This window comes from Lytechinus pictus, chromosome 7 (assembly GCF_037042905.1).
Source record: "Lytechinus pictus isolate F3 Inbred chromosome 7, Lp3.0, whole genome shotgun sequence".
NCBI classification, from domain to species: domain Eukaryota; kingdom Metazoa; phylum Echinodermata; class Echinoidea; order Temnopleuroida; family Toxopneustidae; genus Lytechinus; species Lytechinus pictus.
In genome coordinates this window covers 49,267,832-49,287,528 of record NC_087251.1, presented here as the reverse complement: position 1 = coordinate 49,287,528, position 19,697 = coordinate 49,267,832, and the positions used below count along the sequence as shown (strand labels likewise).

General features: G+C 35.7%; 1 long non-coding RNA gene across 2 annotated transcripts; it reads right to left on the bottom strand.

Annotated features, from left to right (window-relative positions):
- Positions 1–830: 830 nt before the first annotated feature.
- LOC129264084 (uncharacterized) lies at positions 831–15,774 on the bottom strand. Of its 2 annotated transcripts, none has more exons than XR_010294263.1 (2): positions 15,697–15,774; positions 831–14,371 (listed from the first exon to the last, which is right to left on the bottom strand). It is a non-coding gene; the product is annotated as an uncharacterized LOC129264084 (long non-coding RNA). The 2 variants fall into 2 exon arrangements; XR_010294262.1 differs by having other exon boundaries at positions 15,642–15,706.
- Between the last annotated feature and the right edge of the window lie 3,923 nt (positions 15,775–19,697).

The following is a 19,697-nucleotide window of genomic DNA, read 5'->3' as shown; positions in this document are numbered from 1 at the left end:
GAGTGAGTGACATCATCGACTCTCTCATTTGGATGTAACTGGCTCGTTCATATAACTATTTTGTTAAAAATAAGCGAAACTTGGAAATGTCATAACTTTCTTATTTTACATCCGATTTTGATGAAATTTTCAGCATTGTGCTTGTCTGATCTTTCTCTATGATTCTTCAATGTTTCCTTCTTCATTAAGCCTATTGTGAATGTTTTGATGTTTTGTTTTATGGCTAATATCAAATAAAGATAAATTATATATATTTCATTTACAGATGAGATTCAGACATCCCCATTGCACATGAAATACAGGGGCCGCGGAAGCGGGGGGGGGGGGGTGACCCCACTTTCAAAGCCGTGTACATAATCGTAAAAATGACCATATGATTGTGATTTTTTGCGTCATCAGCCCCCCCCCTACTTTGAAAACCATTTCCACGGCCCCTGAAATATACACTGTTCATCATCACACCGGACACCTCGGGCCCACCCTGGATCCGCCTATGAAATGCATTTTTTTTTTAGAAGAAGTAGCATACACTACAGCAGTGGCGTACCTAGGATTTTCCACAGGAGGGGAAAATTTGCCCGCCAAAAAATTTGACAAGCAAAAAAAAAAAGAAAGAAAAGGTCCTCAATCGAAAATAAAGGTTTTCGTACCAGAAAAAATATTGACATGCAAAAAAAAAAAAGGCCTTCAAGTTTGTCAGGGGGGGGGGCAATAAAGGTCTTTCAAGCTCGTCAGGGGGGGCAGGGATATGTCTTTTGTATGGGTTGTGGCTCGTCAGGGGGGGCAGATTGCCCCCCCCCCGTAGGTACGCTAGTGCACTACAGCCAATATAACTGGTAAGCACATATTTAACAGACAACAACAAAAAATTACCTACTTTCCACAATTCAAATCCAACAAATTAATATTTTGAAACAAAATAATTATCCTTCAAAGCAATGGGGCATAGTACATGTAAGCAGTTTGCACTAATGAGTAAAGCATCAAGGCATATAGCTCCCGGGCATACCAATATGCAACTTTCACATCTTTGGCATCGACATTGCATGTGTTGACAAAGCTAATTGTTTTCATATTCAGTTCATTCAGCAGGATTGGCTGATTTAAATCACGTTGATTTTAATCGCGATTTAAATCGCGATTTAAATCACTGTGATCATTTTTTTCAAATCATTGATTTAAAGGTCATATCCACCCCAGAAAAAAAGAGTTTAATTGAATAAACATAGAGAAAAATCAAACAAGAATAACGCTGGAAACTACATCAAAATCGGATGTAAAATAGTTTATGATAACATTTTAAAGTTTCGCTTATTTTTCACAAAACAGATGGGTGTTTTATAAAGCTGTTCGTAAGTTAAGAGCGACTTTAAGAACGATTTGAGATCCTTTCTTGTGGTAAATTGTATATACATTGGCGATGGTTTATCGCGTAAGAAGTGTTCACCAGTCGTTCTTTAAGTCGCTCTTAACTTGTGAACAGCTTTATGAAACGGCCCCCAGTTATAATGACAATTCAGTGATATGAAAATTAGAGAGTCGATGATGTCACTCACTCACTATTGCTTTTGCATTTTTACTGTTTTAATTATACAACATTTCAATTTTTACGAATTTAACAAATAGGACCCTCTTGTTTGAACTACTAAATGTTAAAACAATGTAATCCCACATGGTCAGGGAGGAATGATTTTTTTTCATAAAAATATTTCATATTTCACATAATAAAATACAACAAAAAAATGAGTGATGTCATCGCCATAATTTGCATACCGACAAGGATTTGCATATAACCACGGTTTTGTGAAATTAAGCAAAAATTTTAATCGTCATTACTTTCTTCTTTTAGATCGGATTTTGATGAAATTTTCAGCGTTATGCTTGTCTGATTTTCTCTTACTATTCAAAGCAGCTTTTTGTTGGGGTGCATGACTTTTCCTTTAAATCATTTCCAGTGAAACATGTACAAATTATTTGGGATTTTTTATTGTTTGTGGCAGTTTTACTTTTTAAATTAAAAAGAAAAAGATTTTACCAACTTTATATCATGAGAACAGGAATAAATCCTTCATATCTACTCAGAACAATTGAAATCAAATCAATGAAATCAAGTCAATCTTGCAAAACCAAAGATGAACATGTAGCCTACATTATATGCGACCCCTACTCAACTTGTATGTATGAGTAGACTTTGTTAATAGTAAAACAAATTTCTTGTTTCTTTATGTCAAAATTCAAAAGTGTTTTAGAGGGCAGTTTTCAAGAAAGTAAAGGAACTCTGAACTTATTAGGCTGAATCTCAACATGATAGATTTTTGCCAGGATGGGTTATAACCATGGATCCTATACTAGAAAAAGCCTGTTCAGACATTCTGAGTAGGATTGTGCTTCATTCAGCCAGTTCACTGAAAAAGGTTCAGTAATTAAGTACATGTACATTTATTTTAAAATATGTATGAATGTTCTTGGCAAAGGGCACTAACATGACTAAATCATAACAACTATACATTTTAGTGCCCTTTGCCAAAATGATTTATGTTTGTACATTTTTAAGTGAATATTTTGAATTGAGTACAATAAAAGTAAAAATCGGCAACGTCCCTGCTTACCCAATACACCGATATTTTAACATTTCTATTCCTTTACATGTTCCTGTATTCAAATAAATAGGCCGACACAGTAGTATAAGGGAACCCGTTTTCATATTTTATCAAAACTGCTGCTAAAATACTAGTTTTCCAGTTTATTGTAAACGAAATCATTTAAATCAACTTGCAAGTTTGTCAAAACTTTGCAAGCCAATGCTTTGAAACAGTCAAATAGTTCCAACTATGGCTCAAAGAAGAACTTAAAGGAATTGTCCAGGTTGGAGAAATTATGATACATGTATCAATAAATAAAGTAAAATTCACAGAGTAAAATACTGAAATTTGATCAAAATCGGATAACAAATAACAAAGTTATTGAATTTTAAAGATTTCTTTTCGATTATTCCGGTAAAACATTTCTAGGCATGTCTTCATGAATATCCGTTAGTTGGGCTTATGATGGCATATCTCCACTTGTTCTTTTGATTATGATTATGTGAAATTAGGTTTATTAAAAAGGAATTTACCAAGAACTAAAAACAATTGAATTGGCAACTAATTAAGTACATTAGTTATTTATTGCCGCAACTTATTTCATCATAATGGAGACACATTATTTACACATGTATAAAAAAAAAATGAAACAATTATGATTTCATGTTATAAGAAAAAGGAAAGAGGGGATGTGACATCATCAACCCACCAAATGAACATTCATGACGATGTAAATATAACTGTTTTCACAAAATACTGATAAACTTTAAAATACAATAACTTTGTTATTTGTCATCCAATTTTGGTGAAATTTTCATCATTTTACTCTATTTATTTAGATCTGAATATTTTCAGCCCGGTCCATTCCTTTAAGGTTGATACAAACAAAAATAAATGCAGTCGGTCAAAGCTTTGAAAGCCAATGCTTTGAAACGGTCGTTCCAACTGTGGCTCAAAGAACAACTTGGGGTTGAAACAAACAAAAGATAAATGCAGTTTTCTTTAACATGTATGATCTTCAATCCTTGACCTGAAAATAAAATTTTAAAAATATATCTCTTTGGAGAACTTGAATCTCTGAGTCATGGAATTCTTCCAAATAAACTGATCCTCATTAAATACCAAGAGCTTTGAAAATGAGCACCAACTTTGCATGTTTGCAGCATTAGCTGTACCAAGACAGTTATGTACTTTAGACACAGCAGAAAATGTCAGCTTCTTTATGGCTTTAATATTTTCTATAAATTATATTTTGACTGGATTTGATTATGAAATAGTTAAGAATAATTTTGGTGGTGAAATGCATAATTTTAAAATTGATGTCAGTGTGAAGGGTTATATTTTGGGTGTTTGCACTTTGTTAAAAAAAAATTGTTAGAAAAAATCAGATTGAAATTTAAAAAAATCTGATTTAAATCAAATAGATCCGATTTAGGTTTATATAAAAAAATTGCCAACATTTTCATTCAGCATACTTTTGAGTTTGAAAGTACCTGATTATCACATACATTATGGCTGGCATAAAAACACTTTTAATACAAAGGTAAACGAATGTTGCTGGGCATGACAACTTACACAAGGCTAATTAAGGCTAATTAATATCAAACTGAGCTAACATAACAGTAAAACAGGTTGAATACAGTAGCATGGAGAAGTGACTACAAATACAAGGTCCAATCAAGAAACTATGGTTAGAAGTTAATTCCAAACAGGAACAAAATAAAACATAGCTATCCTGTTTGATTAAAAGTATGATAGTTTACAAACTTACAATCGTGAAATTTAAGATTTTCATTTTGTAAACTATCATATTTAATATTTAAGTTCTGAATTTTATGAGAATGGTGTTTTTGAGTTTGATATTTTGGGTTTTAAGTACCATATGATAAATGTTTTAAGGAATACTGGTTTAATTTACAAACTTAAGCTTAGTTTGCTTCATAAAAATCTGATAACTTTATACCATTCCATGATTTTCTCTTATTTAAAATATTGCAATACCAATGTAACCTCATATAAATTGGACTCAATATTCAAAAGAAATGTTTAAGAATAATTACCTATTCTAATAGCACCATCCGCACCTTTATTTAATAAGCGAGAACTCACAATATTTATCTATAAGTTCAAGAAGAGGTAGTTGTTACCCATGTAGTTTTCAGATCTTTTTCAATGCAATAATCAAGTTCATAACCATAATACCCGTTCTTCCAATAAATTTCATTTATGGTCTATTAGGTCTATAGTCACGAAGCTGAGTTATGTAGGTCCCAAACGATGGAATGAGATTCCCCAAATAATAACTAATTCACAATTTATATATTCTTTTAGAAAACAGTATTCAAATTTTCTAGTAAATTATTATTAATTCTCACACATGATATCAATGCATACTTGTAACGTATCTACCCCCCTCAACTCGTGTTTTTTTTCTCCTTTTTATATACACTATTAACTATAATGATATGATATTCTGTTTTGTATTAATGTTGTTTTGTTTTTACTATGTTTTGGCGAGCCTCACATGTTTCTTATTACCTTCATGGGAAGCCACGCAATTATTGATTTTTATTATCTAATCACATTATTTGATGTTTCCTTGTATTTTTATCCTATTTGCGAAATAAAGATTGAATTGAATAGAATATATATATAGAGCTATGATAAAACCATCCACTATTTTGGGCCATGGAGCAAGGTTTTGGCCATACATGCAGCTGCTCAGTGGAATGTCATACGTAAACACTGTCTGATGGCCTGAGCGAGGGTATTACATAACAACCCTGCTCATGGCTCTGTGGTTGAAGTAGGGGATTATCTATACTCCTCAGTGGTCATAAAATTTGGTTTACAGACAGATGAAGTTATCCAATGAAAGCTCTCTGAAATTTTGGGTGGGTGGGACTTATTTTGACCGTGGGAACAAGATTTCCAAAGAAGAAGCAGACTCTGAAATGGCTCGCTTCGCTCGCCCTTTCAGGCTGGTTTGCTTCGCAAACCAGCTGCAGATTCCACTTCACGAGCCATTCAGAGTCTGCATAGCAGACTACACTTTGACCTCTAATGACACGGCCCTGGTTTCACATGCATCATGGTCTTTGTCTAGGGTGGGGGGGGGGACATAAAACCAAACCAAACTATTTAAATCAATCTTTTTTTTCTGTCATAATTTTGTTATTTTCTGTGCATCAAGGTAAAAAAAAATACGGACAAATAGCAGTGAGTTCCTATCCAACCATTAACATAAGCCATCTGTATGAAAGGGATATTTGTTTTGAAGATGTATGAAAGGGATATTTGTTTAGAAGAATAATCTTTATTGCCCATAACATGATGCAACTCTATAATATCTCAAATGGAAAAAAAATTGTGGCATTATGTTTATTTCTTTGCAAGGAAACATTCTAAAGACACGTTCACATTTTATCAAACTCTTTTATTTGCACTTTGCAAAAATGTTTACAGATTTATTCTTGACTTTACTTTATAGGAGGAAACTGAGGTGAAGTCTTCAATAAAATGATCATAAAGACTACATCAAACCATGACATGTTGGAGACATGTAGGAGACAGCAAATAATGCAGGCATAGATAAAATTGTTGCTACCCCCCCCCCCCCTTCCACCCACCAGCACTATAAGAAAAATTACAGAAATATTCTCTTTCGATTTTAACTCTTCCTCACATTCTCTTTTTCCTTCTCTCTCTCTCCCCCTTTTCTCCATTTTCTCCATTTCTTTCTCTTCTGTTGAACCCTATTGCCCCATGTCTCTCTCTCTCTCTCTACCTCTTTCTTCCTCAGTGCCTCTATTATCATCTCCCATTCTTGTCTTTTCTATTATTTTTCAAGAACACCATAATGGGGGCTGAACTTAGAGCAGTAAACAGTACTGATCCCAGAAGGCACTGCAAGGTCAGCGGAGGTCAGCAATGGTTTGGGTTCTGTGTCTGTGCCTTTTGGTAGTCCTCAAGAACTCTTGAGTTTAGAGGGGCTTATGTTCGTCAAGCCACCCCAAGTAGTGGCAGATTACAACCTCGGAGCCTTATGGGCATCACAATGAGGCATCTGTTTTTCAATATACCTTGCAATAGATGTATTCCCTGGCAGTTTGGCCATGCCTTGTTGTGGTACATTGTTGCATCATATATCACACAAGTTTCAATAGGCTTCAAACAATTATAACAATAAAGAAAAGATAAGAATTAATACTTTTATGAAAAAAATTTGATTGATTTCACACAAAATAATCATATAATTTTCTTGCCTTATTTTATTTCTTTGGATACCAGCAATAAGAGGAGATTTTGCTATGGGGAAATATAATATATGTATGTGCACTCTCTAATTGCAGTTTACAATCATATTCTTTAGAATTCTTGATTTATTTCTAATTTGGTGATTTGATCAAGAGTCAAGTACTTGCCATAAGTGAAAGTCATGGTATACTGTAAACTAGATGCATCTTCGGAACAGTAAATTCTTGAGCAATGATTCATACATTATCACAGATAAGGTTGCGAACCAGGAACCATGACATTAGGGTAGTATGTTTCTTGCAATCTCATTCTATTTTGGATGAAAGGGGTCGTCACACCTGGATGTCTCAGCAAGCATATGCCAATGTACATATGAGCTATGGCAGGCTATTTTCCCATTTAATCCTTTTTCTTCATATCAAGCAGGCCCATAATATTGGCCTATTCCAATTCCATTCTTGATATCAACAATTGCCTTTCATAACAACACAAAAAAAATCAAGAAATCAAATTCTTTTGATCTATAAATCAAGAAATAATCATAATGTTGTGTTGTTTACAAAAGGCAATTCCTGATATAAGTAAATAGGATAAAATAAGCAAGTGGCCTGCCATATTTACACAAGCGTATATAAACAGCCCCTTTAGTCATTGTGATGCAACTGATACTATTTTATCACAATATGGAAAACTGGTGGAAGACTGAATAACACTTGAATTCCGAATCCAATCATTTCATCTTGCTACATCGAGCTCCATGATTACAGATTGAACCCAGTCAACATGGAAAGCCCACAGCTGACATTCCAAACACCAAAGGTCATCACCTAATTTGGTTTGCCCAGATGACCTCACTGACCTTGGAACTAACAATAAGGGCCTGGACATTCCTTGTTAGTCTGTGACACAGGACCCATTTCATTTTCATCAAATGCAATTATTCAATGCAGCATAAACAATAGCTGGTTTGTAGTCAATATATATGTGGCCCTTATACAATATGTATTTGCATACAAGAGTGTCTTGTTTCCTATCAAAGGTATTAGGCCTACCAAGGTCTCAATGCCACCCCAGTTGATTGTAACAATGATAATCAGCATTTTAAGGGCAAAATAAATAAATTTCATAATTTTAATTTGGTCTAACCCTTTGCACATAGATGAAAATTATGCATACAGAATATAAATTTTTGTGCAGAAGGCCTCAGTAGCAGATCGTCATCTTATTGTATTCTAAACTTAGTTGGGTTTCGTACAATTACAGTCAATAATTTTAGAGCCATGATATCCATTATCTATGCCTTTTTCCATTTTTTAAAATCTGTTTAACAAAAAAACTATACACATCGACATACATTATCAGAGGCTGCTCAAACTATCCTTATGCAATTTGAACAAAAATATTGTCTCATTATTCCAAAGGATCATGCAAAGTCAAGAGCCGCTATTTTAAATGGGCATTGATTAACTCCAAATCCAAGACTAGCCCAGAAGGAGCTGCATAATTATGTTTTCTTATCAAGGTGGGTTGGAATCCATTTTCTCTGGGGTTGACTGACCTTAGCTAAGGACATGGCCTGAAACTTATGACCTTTCCTTGACCTTTCAGACTTTCTGGAGTGCAGAAAGATTTATTATGAATATGAAATAGGAAAAAGAAAGAATTTGTGAATGATATAAAGAACATGCTATGGATACCCTATCCCTTCAATCATAATTAATCTTTGACAGGCCTTACAAGTTTGAATTTGCAATGGAAACACTCCGTTTTTCAAATTCAATTAATTGTGATGAATATTACTTCGATATATGTTAAGGGATTAGGCTACATCCAATGTAAACATGGTTGTACAAATCCTGCTGTAGCTTCACAGGATGACTCAAAGTGTTCGCCCTCTGACTTAAGAAATTTATAGGTACAATTACAATAATTTCAATATTATGAATAGTGGCAGATGAACTAAATCAATTAAAAAATCAAATTCATCTGAAGAATGATTTAGGATTTCTAACAAAATTAGGTCATGCATGATATGTAGGCCTACAGCCTGCAAGAATATAAATGAGCAGTTACACTGTTTCTATTCCAGAAGACTTGTGAATGTCAATTCAAACTTTTGGGATCACGAGTAAAGCCTCAAATCTCTCTTACCAATTTTATTGATATGCCCTTTAGGGATAATATCTTTAACAAGTTTAAGGCCAACATCAAAAGAAGGTCAGAAAAATTCATCTCCCTTATTTGGTCTGTGATCATAAATCATCCACAGAACCTAAAGATCCTCTTCAAATCGGTCCACAAATTTATTCATTTTTGAAAGATTTCTCTGACATCCAAATCCGTATAAATGATGGATTGACCACACTACAATAGCTATCAGACAGTGGATGTCTGCCGCTCATGTAAAGTGTTATCTTCTTCTCTTTTTTTTTTTTTACTATGGAAACATGTCATCAGTCATCATTTCAGGATGCTCCTCTTCATTCCTACTGGGTGATATTTTAAAACGAGAAGCTGTAATTTTCCAAGCAAACATGTGGTCTCTTTTGATCTCTGTGTCCTCCTTAATCTCTCCTGAAACTATAACTGTCAAGCCGGACACAAAAGGCCTACCCCCTTTTCTCCTCTTCAAATGGGAATTAATGAGATGAGATTCATCCAGCGCATCACTGGCACACATCAGGGGCAGACTGGCCGTGCCTGTCAAAGGGACTCCTAAATTAAGATGCATGAATATAGCCCCCATTTTTCTCTCTTTTGCACGGCACTCCCCAGGCATCAGGAGACATTAAGGGAACGCTCCATCTTCCATTTTCCCCCCATCCCAACCCCAATTTTGCTGGAGGACCTTCCCATCCCAGTGATGATGAACAAGGGGCGAGGATCAAAGCTATCTCTCTGGAGCCGTCAACCAAATTGGAGCTGTCATCTTTTAAGTTGCCCCCCTTAAACTACTCCACTCCAAAGTGAGCATTGCACTGGAGCTTCTAAATCAACCTACATTGGTACAAGAAATGAGATTGATGAGATGTTTTCTTCCCACCCCTCCCCCCTTCTCTCCCTCTGTTTCTCTCTTCCTTCACAGTAAAAGAGAGTAGATTGGTCTGTATTTGCGGAAGAATGGTTCTGCATTCCCACTTTTCTTTCATCTCTTCTTATTTTTTTCACATTTCTACCATGTCTCCATCATTTAACTTGCAGACTGGTCGAAAATAGATCACTTGCAATTCTTCTAATGTCACTGGGCAGATCGCTCTCATTCTCTGGACTCCACTTGCTTTCTTTACCTATCACTCTCTATCTACATCCATGTCTGTCTGAATCTACAGAATTTCTGTTTCACTTCTACCCCATCCCAATTTCTCCACAATGTGCATCATTTCCATCCCTCAGCTACCCAAGATCTCTTCACATTTAGCAACATTGAGCAAGGCTTATATCAATCAATTCAAAGTTGTTTTTGTTGAATGAATGATCATCAGAAGGGAGATAGGGTCAAAGAAAGAAATGGTCAAGAGTATAAAGAAAAGAAGGGCCCTGAGTTGCCTGATGAATTGATGTTACAGGTTATTCTCCCTATAAGACCCCCTTGCGCTGTTTTGTCATTGTTACCCCTTGAATGGATTTTATTCTGATCTGGTCTGAAAAGAGGGAGGGCATACAACCGAAACACCACAATACCTCATGATGCGACATTGTTCATGGAATGCTATGAACTCCGAAGGTGATAGTCTCATCTTTGCCAGACGGTCTCCTAACTCGATACTGCAATGCTTTATCGCGGAATTGACAAAGACGACTGAAGTATATAAGAAGGGTTGCCCAAATGCAGGAGATATATCTGTTTATCACCTCTATGACTATGTTGTGAAATTCTATGTAAGTTGCTGAGCAAAACACATTAATAGCTTTAGGGGTAGAGAAAAGATTGTGGGTTTGGTAATTAATAAAAGAGCATACAATCCTCTACAGCTGACCATCTTAGACCAATCCAAATTATTGCTCAGAGGCAGTGCCATAACTAAGAACAAAGAGCTCCTAGATTTTGGACCAAGTAGAAGAGCATAACACATTGATATGTTAAATTGATTATAGGAGTTAACTTTTAACTTTGAAGATGCTGCTGGTAATACGGTACATTGATCTATACAAGATGATCTCAGAACATCCACTCTAATGATGGCACAGTGGTAGAAATAGGACTTAGAACCCTATGCTCCTAGGTTTAGAACAAAAAAGAAGAGCACACAACTTCAAGAAGTGACATTGTTCAAGTTATCACTTTGATGATGGTACAATAGCTGAACTCACCAAGGACTGTGGGAGACCATCTCAGAACAACCACACTCATGATGGCTCAGTGGTAGAACCAGAACTTAGAACAACAGTCTAGCCCCAGGGTTCATTACAAAGTGGAAGAGCACTCTGCCTCATTAGGGAATTCACTGGCTTCATAAAGTGACACTGTTCAAGAATAAAAAATTCCTTGGTCCGAGTGTAAAATCATCTCAGAACCAACCTGCTCAGAGACAAAGCCGTGTGTTTGAGCATGATGCTCCTGGATTTGGTACCAAGTAGCACGGCACACTGCCTCATCAAGTGGTATTGTTCAGGAATTAATTTTGAAGGTGCATGATTCTGATCTAAAACTAAGACAGACCATCTTAGAACAACCACCATAAAGATGGCCATACTATGGAGTCATAGAACAGGAAGATTTTGGATTTGGGACCATGGAGCAGAGAACAAACTAATGACAGAGGTTTTGACATCACTTGCCATAGATCTAAAAGTTATTACATACTTATTTAGATTTCAGCTCCTAATGCAAAGACAATTTTAGATATTATTTTTGTCAATGAAATAAACAAGTAAAAAATTGCGATGACGTCATTTTATGAAATCTTACATTAAAATATCAAAGATCTAGTAACATGATACACCTTTTGGGGCATCCTTGTAACTCAATGTCTCTCCAAACAATGCAAGTTGTTTGCACTTCTTGCTTAGGACAAAATAAACAATGACAACAATCTTTCCAAAATACATCAAACTCAATTTCACTGAAATCGAGCAGCAAATTTTCCTCCATCAACTTATGCAAGGAAATCATATCGGTGGCGATCATGATGTGAAGATAAAGAACAACTTGGGAACATGCCATATCAGTGATCCCCTCTCCCCCATTTTCTACAAAAATGAGTAAATCAATAGAGACGGGAGGGATGGGCAAAAGAGCTTGAAACAGTGTCAACGATGACTTTATAGAAGTATCCATTAGAGGTATCTCCTGTTACTTATTTGATGTATCAGAGCACACCGCAAGACCTGTCAAAACTAACAAACATAGGAGTCAAAACTGGTGAGTATCCAGTGGCACATGTCTACCAAGTGTCCAGGAACCTCACATTTCTTTTGACTTTCTTCCCTGTTCTTGTAACGGGCCGGGGTAATTAGCGCAGGAAGTTCCGCAATGCAGTCATTGCATGTAAAGGAAGAGGTATCACCACAGGTGTGGTGGGATGAGTCTGCCAAAACACCATCCCCTGACCTAGCAGAACCTTGGCAAGGTTCTGGGGTACACTGTCACCCTTTTCTCCCTACCTGCCCAGTCTATAGACCCATGGTTCATCATATAAGAATTGTGCACAGGCCCATAAACTCATTCATGATATCAAAGTTAAAAAATAACCCCTGCATTTGATTTCTATCACTTCTAAATTTGGCTTGTCTTCATACTGATACGACAATTTTCAATTCAAACAAATTGTCAAATTTCTTATAATTTTGTGGTTATTGGAAGGAAAATAATATGAAGTGAAATGATTTGATTTAATGAATCAGATAAGAAAACAAACAGCTAATAAAATTAAACATGCAAAAGACATTTTGTTTCTTTTAATATAAATGTTTTAAGACCAATAACTATTTACTTAACTATATTAGAATTCTAACCCCAAGAAAATGGTTACAAAGATCAGTTGTTGAAATTACACTATTAAATACTTAGGGACATATATTTTATTCAAGTTATGAAAAGAACACCAATAGAAGCAAGGTAATTGCAAGTTAGTCGCAAAACAAACTTCACAAAGTTGAAATCTGTAAAGCCGATTAAACTTCAAAAGTCGCATTATCGGCAATGAAAACCTCTAAAAAATCATCTTTCTGCCCAGGACTTTAAAAGAGGAATTACGTACAACCATGGCATGAATCATGTAGGCAAAGCAAACAGAACAAAATTAAATTTCAATTACACAAAGTAATGGAAAAGTTGACTTTGCCTGTTCTTTTTGACAGGAGAATGGCTCGTCATCTATGGCAGGGTATTGCTCCAAGTAGGAAAAGAGCCATTTTCTTGTTTGAATTCATATTACTTTCGTTCAGTGAAGTCAACAGAATTTCTCAGTTAATATCAAAATGGGTTTTTGGCTGTCATGATTTTGACATGCAATCATGATTAAATGGTTTCAGAGATTTGGTTATCCAATCAGACAGCTCAAACTCATAACGCTTGTGTTTTTAGCTGGAAATCTGTGAAGGTGAACTGAATAAAATGAAACATTGCATGCATGTATAGCCTACCACGAACAAAAGAAAATGTAGCTTTATTGACCGATAGAAATTAGTATATGTGCTACCCGGACATGTAGTCTATCAAGATCTTAATTCAGAATGAAACAGATTATATGAAGTATTAAAAGGGAAGGGGCTCCCTCCTTTATAAAATTAAAAAATAATTCTTTCCACATAAAGTATATTTTTGGAAACATAATGAACAAAGTGAAGAAAGAACTATGACACACACAAACATTTTTTTACTCCAACAGCAGAAGCTTACATGAACCCCAGCAATATGAGTGGTCACATCGATACTTTAACCCATTTAACTCTATGCTATGGAACCTTCCTATGGGAAATGTGTATTTTACTGAAATCAATTGTGTGCAATGGAGTAATGCACATTGCCGCTCTTCTTTCCCTTTATCCTGTCCTTCCTCTTCATCCTACCTCATCCCCTACTCTGCTGAGTTTTCTTTTCCTCTTTTACTCTGGTCATCTTTTCCTCAATCTGTCAGGATACCAAATGCTTTCTTTTTATTTGTTGATATTACAGTACATAATATCTGATTGCGCTACAATATTGTCAAAGAATGGTGATATTGTGTACATGTAATGCAATTCAGCCTAATAGGCTTGGATATTTTAAAACCATAATACCATAGTTCTTTCCGTTCTTCTTCCACTTCATTCCACATTCTCTCGAGAAACATTATCCTGGGTATTCACCCGAGGAAAAAAATGTAATTTTTTTTCCAATTTATTTTTTAAATACAATATTTTTTTACACTGACCTGATCCATAGGGCTTCTGGATTCACTGTGGTTATCTGAGCCCCCATCCGTCGGTGATGCTGCCCCGGTTTTGATGGCCCCGATACCCTCTCTATCCTCTATGACGAGGTCTATGGGCATTTTCCCTTTCAAACAGTTGATATACCGATGGCAGAAATTGTCACATAGTTCATGTACCTGTGATTGTAAAAAACACAAGAAATTCACAAACATGATTAAAAACAAATTCAAAGTACATTTGGGGTGAAAAAATGTTTTTAAAAACTCATAAAAAATGCAGTACTGTGGAATTACATATGGTTCCTGTTGCATGGAGATTATTTTTACAAATTTGTCATCCAATGGTTTATACTTTGATGAAACCCTTGATTTTGATTGGCTGTTGAGCATCGTTTTCATGGTAATTACCATTGCATGACAAAGATACTTCTATATCTATAATAACTTTTGTGCAGCTAACTTTACTTGTCCTTGGGTTTTGCTACTATTCAAATCCCTAACTTTTATAAAATTGAACTTTAGATCTCCTTCCAACTTCCAAGCAGTAATAATTGTGCAAATATTCATAGTCTTTGTGACTCTGTTGCTTAAAACAAAGTGTGAATGCTTGTTTCAAAATTCATTCTGAGTGACTTTTGGCAAGAAAATAGGAATATTACATGAACAATATTGAAAAGGCAAATATTTGAGTTGAGTTGAGGGAGAGTGGAAATACTCTCATTTATTTCTTTCAATAATATATACATGTAAAAATATACAAATATCATACATTTGAACATAAATATACCATACAAATATAATCATGAAACATTAAGATGAGATTTTTTTTGAACAAGGCAAAAGCAATTTTGTGTCTCGCCCACTTATGAAAATAACCAGAAATATTGTGATTTGCGAGGGCACGCAACAGAATTGTATCGAAACTTCATTGTGAAATGACTGGGATAGAATAACACTTGTCATAAGAGCCTTGCACATAAACTTTAATGTTGACCTGAAAATGACCTTTGACCTTACCATGTGACCTCCGACTGCAGCATAACATGCAGGTCACCTAAGTACATCTACCATCCAAGTTTTGTTGAAAAGCTACTTACAGTTGCGGAGTTAGGTGTCCTAAGAGAGTCTTGCATGTAAACTTTAACGTTGACCTGAAAATGACCTTTAACCTTACCATGTGACCTCCGACCACAGCATAACATGCAGGTCCCCCAAGTCCATCTACCATCCAAGTCTGGTTGAAAAGCGACTTACGGTTGTGGAGTTATGTGTCATTAGGTTTGTGACGGACGGACGACGGACGACATTTGGATCCCTAAGTCTCGCCTTCACCTCTGGTGGGCGAGACAATTATGAAAGAAAAAGGTGTCCCAAAAAGCGTCAAAGGCTTGAAAAAAAGTGAAACCAAGAATATTACACATAAGAATGATTATAGAAAATGATTCACAAATAGAACAGAGTCCCGGAATACGTCGCCGCAACAGTAACATCAACCATCATACACAGAGCTGGAGACATGTGTAAAGTAACATTAACCATCATTATACACAGAGCTGGAGACATGTGTAAAGTAACATTAACCATCATCATACACAGAGCTGGAGACATGTGTAAAGTAACATTAACCATCATCATACACAGAGCTGGAGACATGTGTAAAGTAACATTAACCATCATCATACACAGAGCTGGAGACATGTGTAAAGTAACATTAACCATCATCATACACAGAGCTGGAGACATGTGTAAAGTTACATTAACCATCATCATACACAGAGCTGGAGACATGTGTAAAGTAACATTAACCATCATCATACACAGAGCTGGAGACATGTGTAAAGTTACATTAACCATCATCATACACAGAGCTGGAGACATGTGTAAAGTAACATTAACCATCATCATACACAGAGCTGGAGACATGTGTAAAGTTACATTAACCATCATCATACACAGAGCTGGAGACATGTGTAAAGTAACATTAACCATCATCATACACAGAGCTGGAGACATGTGTAAAGTTACATTAACCATCATCATACACAGAGCTGGAGACATGTGTAAAGTAACATTAACCATCATCATACACAGAGCTGGAGACATGATGTGTAAAGTAACATTAACCATCATCATACACAGAGCTGGAGACATGTGTAAAGTAACATTAACCATCATCATACACAGAGCTGGAGACATGTGTAAAGTTACATTAACCATCATCATACACAGATCTGGAGACATGTGTAAAGTAACATTAACCATCATCATACACAGAGCTGGAGACATGTGTAAAGTAACATTAACCATCATCATACACAGAGCTGGAGACATGTGTAAAGTAACATTAACCATCATCATACACAGAGCTGGAGACATGTGTAAAGTTACATTAACCATCATCATACACAGATCTGGAGACATGTGTAAAGTTACATTAACCATCATCATACACAGAGCTGGAGACATGTGTAAAGTTACATTAACCATCATCATACACAGGGCTGGAGACATGTGTAAAGTAACATTAACCATCATCATACACAGAGCTGGAGACATGTGTAAAGTTACATTAACCATCATCATACACAGAGCTGGAGACATGTGTAAAGTAACATTAACCATCATCATACACAGAGCTGGAGACATGTGTAAAGTAACATTAACCATCATCATACACAGAGCTGGAGACATGTGTAAAGTAACATTAACCATCATCATACACAGAGCTGGAGACATGTGTAAAGTAACATTAACCATCATCATACACAGAGCTGGAGACATGTGTAAAGTTACATTAACCATCATCATACACAGAGCTGGAGACATGTGTAAAGTTACATTAACCATCATCATACACAGAGCTGGAGACATGTGTAAAGTTACATTAACCATCATCATACACAGAGCTGGAGACATGTGTAAAGTAACATTAACCATCATCATACACAGAGCTGGAGACATGTGTAAAGTAACATTAACCATCATCATACACAGAGCTGGAGACATGTGTAAAGTAACATTAACCATCATCATACACAGAGCTGGAGACATGTGTAAAGTAACATTAACCATCATCATACACAGAGCTGGAGACATGTGTAAAGTAACATTAACCATCATCATACACAGAGCTGGAGACATGTGTAAAATAACATTAACCATCATCATACACAGAGCTGGAGACATGTGTAAAGTAACATTAACCATCATACACAGAGCTGGAGACATGTGTAAAGTAACATTAACCATCATCATACACAGAGCTGGAGACATGTGTAAAGTAACATTAACCATCATCATACACAGAGCTGGAGACATGTGTAAAGTAACATTAACCATCATACACAGAGCTGGAGACATGTGTAAAGTAACATTAACAATCATCATACACAGATCTGGAGACATGTGTAAAGTAACATTAACCATCATCATACACAGAGCTGGAGACATGTGTAAAGTAACATTAACCATCATCATACACAGAGCTGGAGACATGTGTAAAGTTACATTAACCATCATCATACACAGAGCTGGAGACATGTGTAAAGTAACATTAACCATCATACAGAGCTGGAGACATGATGTGTAAAACATTAACCATCATCATACACAGAGCTGGAGACATGTGTAAAGTAACATTAACCATCATCATACACAGATCTGGATACATGTGTAAAGTAACATTAACCATCATTATACACAGAGCTGGAGACATGTGTAAAGTTACATTAACCATCATCATACACAGAGCTGGAGATATGTGTAAAGTAACATTAACCATCATCATACACAGAGCTGGAGACATGTGTAAAGTAACATTAACCATCATTATACACAGAGCTGGAGACATGATGTGTAAAGTAACATTAACCATCATCATACACAGAGCTGGAGACATGTGTAAAGTAACATTAACCATCATCATACACAGATCTGGAGACATGTGTAAAGTAACATTAACCATCATCATACACAGAGCTGGAGACATGTGTAAAGTAACATTAACCATCATCATACACAGAGCTGGAGACATGTGTAAAGTTACATTAACCATCATCATACACAGAGCTGGAGACATGTGTAAAGTAACATTAACCATCATCATACACAGAGCTGGAGACATGTGTAAAGTAACATTAACCATCATCATACACAGAGCTGGAGACATGTGTAAAGTAACATTAACCACCATCATACACAGAGCTGGAGACATGTGTAAAGTAACATTAACCATCATCATACACAGAGCTGGAGACATGTGTAAAGTAACATTAACCACCATCATACACAGAGCTGGAGACATGTGTAAAGTAACATTAACCATCATCATACACAGAGCTGGAGACATGTGTAAAGTAACATTAACCATCATACACAGAGCTGGAGACATGTGTAAAGTAACATTAACCATCATCATACACAGAGCTGGAGACATGTGTAAAGTAACATTAACCATCATACACAGAGCTGGAGACATGATGTGTAAAGTAACATTAACCATCATCATACACAGAGCTGGAGACATGTGTAAAGTAACATTAACCATCATCATACACAGAGCTGGAGATATGTGTCAAGAAAGGTAAAAGACTAGTTTCATTGCGATGATCAGCAGGAATGTCTTCCATACTTTCTTTTGAACCAAACACTGACGACATGCCAGCCGGCCACTAAGGGAACCATCAAGAAAAAAAACCAAGAACATGAGGCTGCGTTTGATAACATGAATTCATGCAAGTAACAGGTCTGAGAGGGATTAAGAAAAAAAAAACACTGATGAGACACCACATTCCGGTCCTCTAAAATGCCAAGTGGAAAAATTGTTTTTCGGTTATTTAAGTTGGAGAGGAGGAATCTTTTTAATCGTTTTTTAAAAAGTGAATGGAATTGAGTGTGTTGAATTTCAGGATGTAAAAAATTCCAAATAATGGTTTATGATCAGCTCTGGTATATTCAATATAATACCTAGATATATTTAAAGGTCAAGTCCACCCAAGGAAAATGATGACTTGAATAAATAGAGAAAAATCTAACTAGCATAGTGCTGAAAATTTCATCAAAATCGGATGTAAAATAAGAAAGTTATGACATTTTAAAGTTTTCGCTTATTTTTCACAAAACAGTGATATGCACAACTAGATGAGTCTGTCAATGATGTCCATCACTCACTATTTCTTTTGTTTTTTATTGTTTGAATTATACAATATTTCATTTTTTATAGATTTGGCAATAAGGAACAACTTGACTGAACCATATAGTATTAAACAATGCTAATTTCACATGTTCAGGCAGGAATTAATCGTTGTATCACTTGACAATGAGGAGAAAATTAGAATATTTTATATTTCATATAATAAAATACAAAAGAAATAGTGATTGAGTGATGTCATCAGTTCCCTCATTTGCATACTAGCCAGGATGTGCATATAACTGGTTTGTGAAATTAAGAGAAATTTAAAAATGTCATAACTTTCCTATTTTACATCCAATTTTGATGAGATTT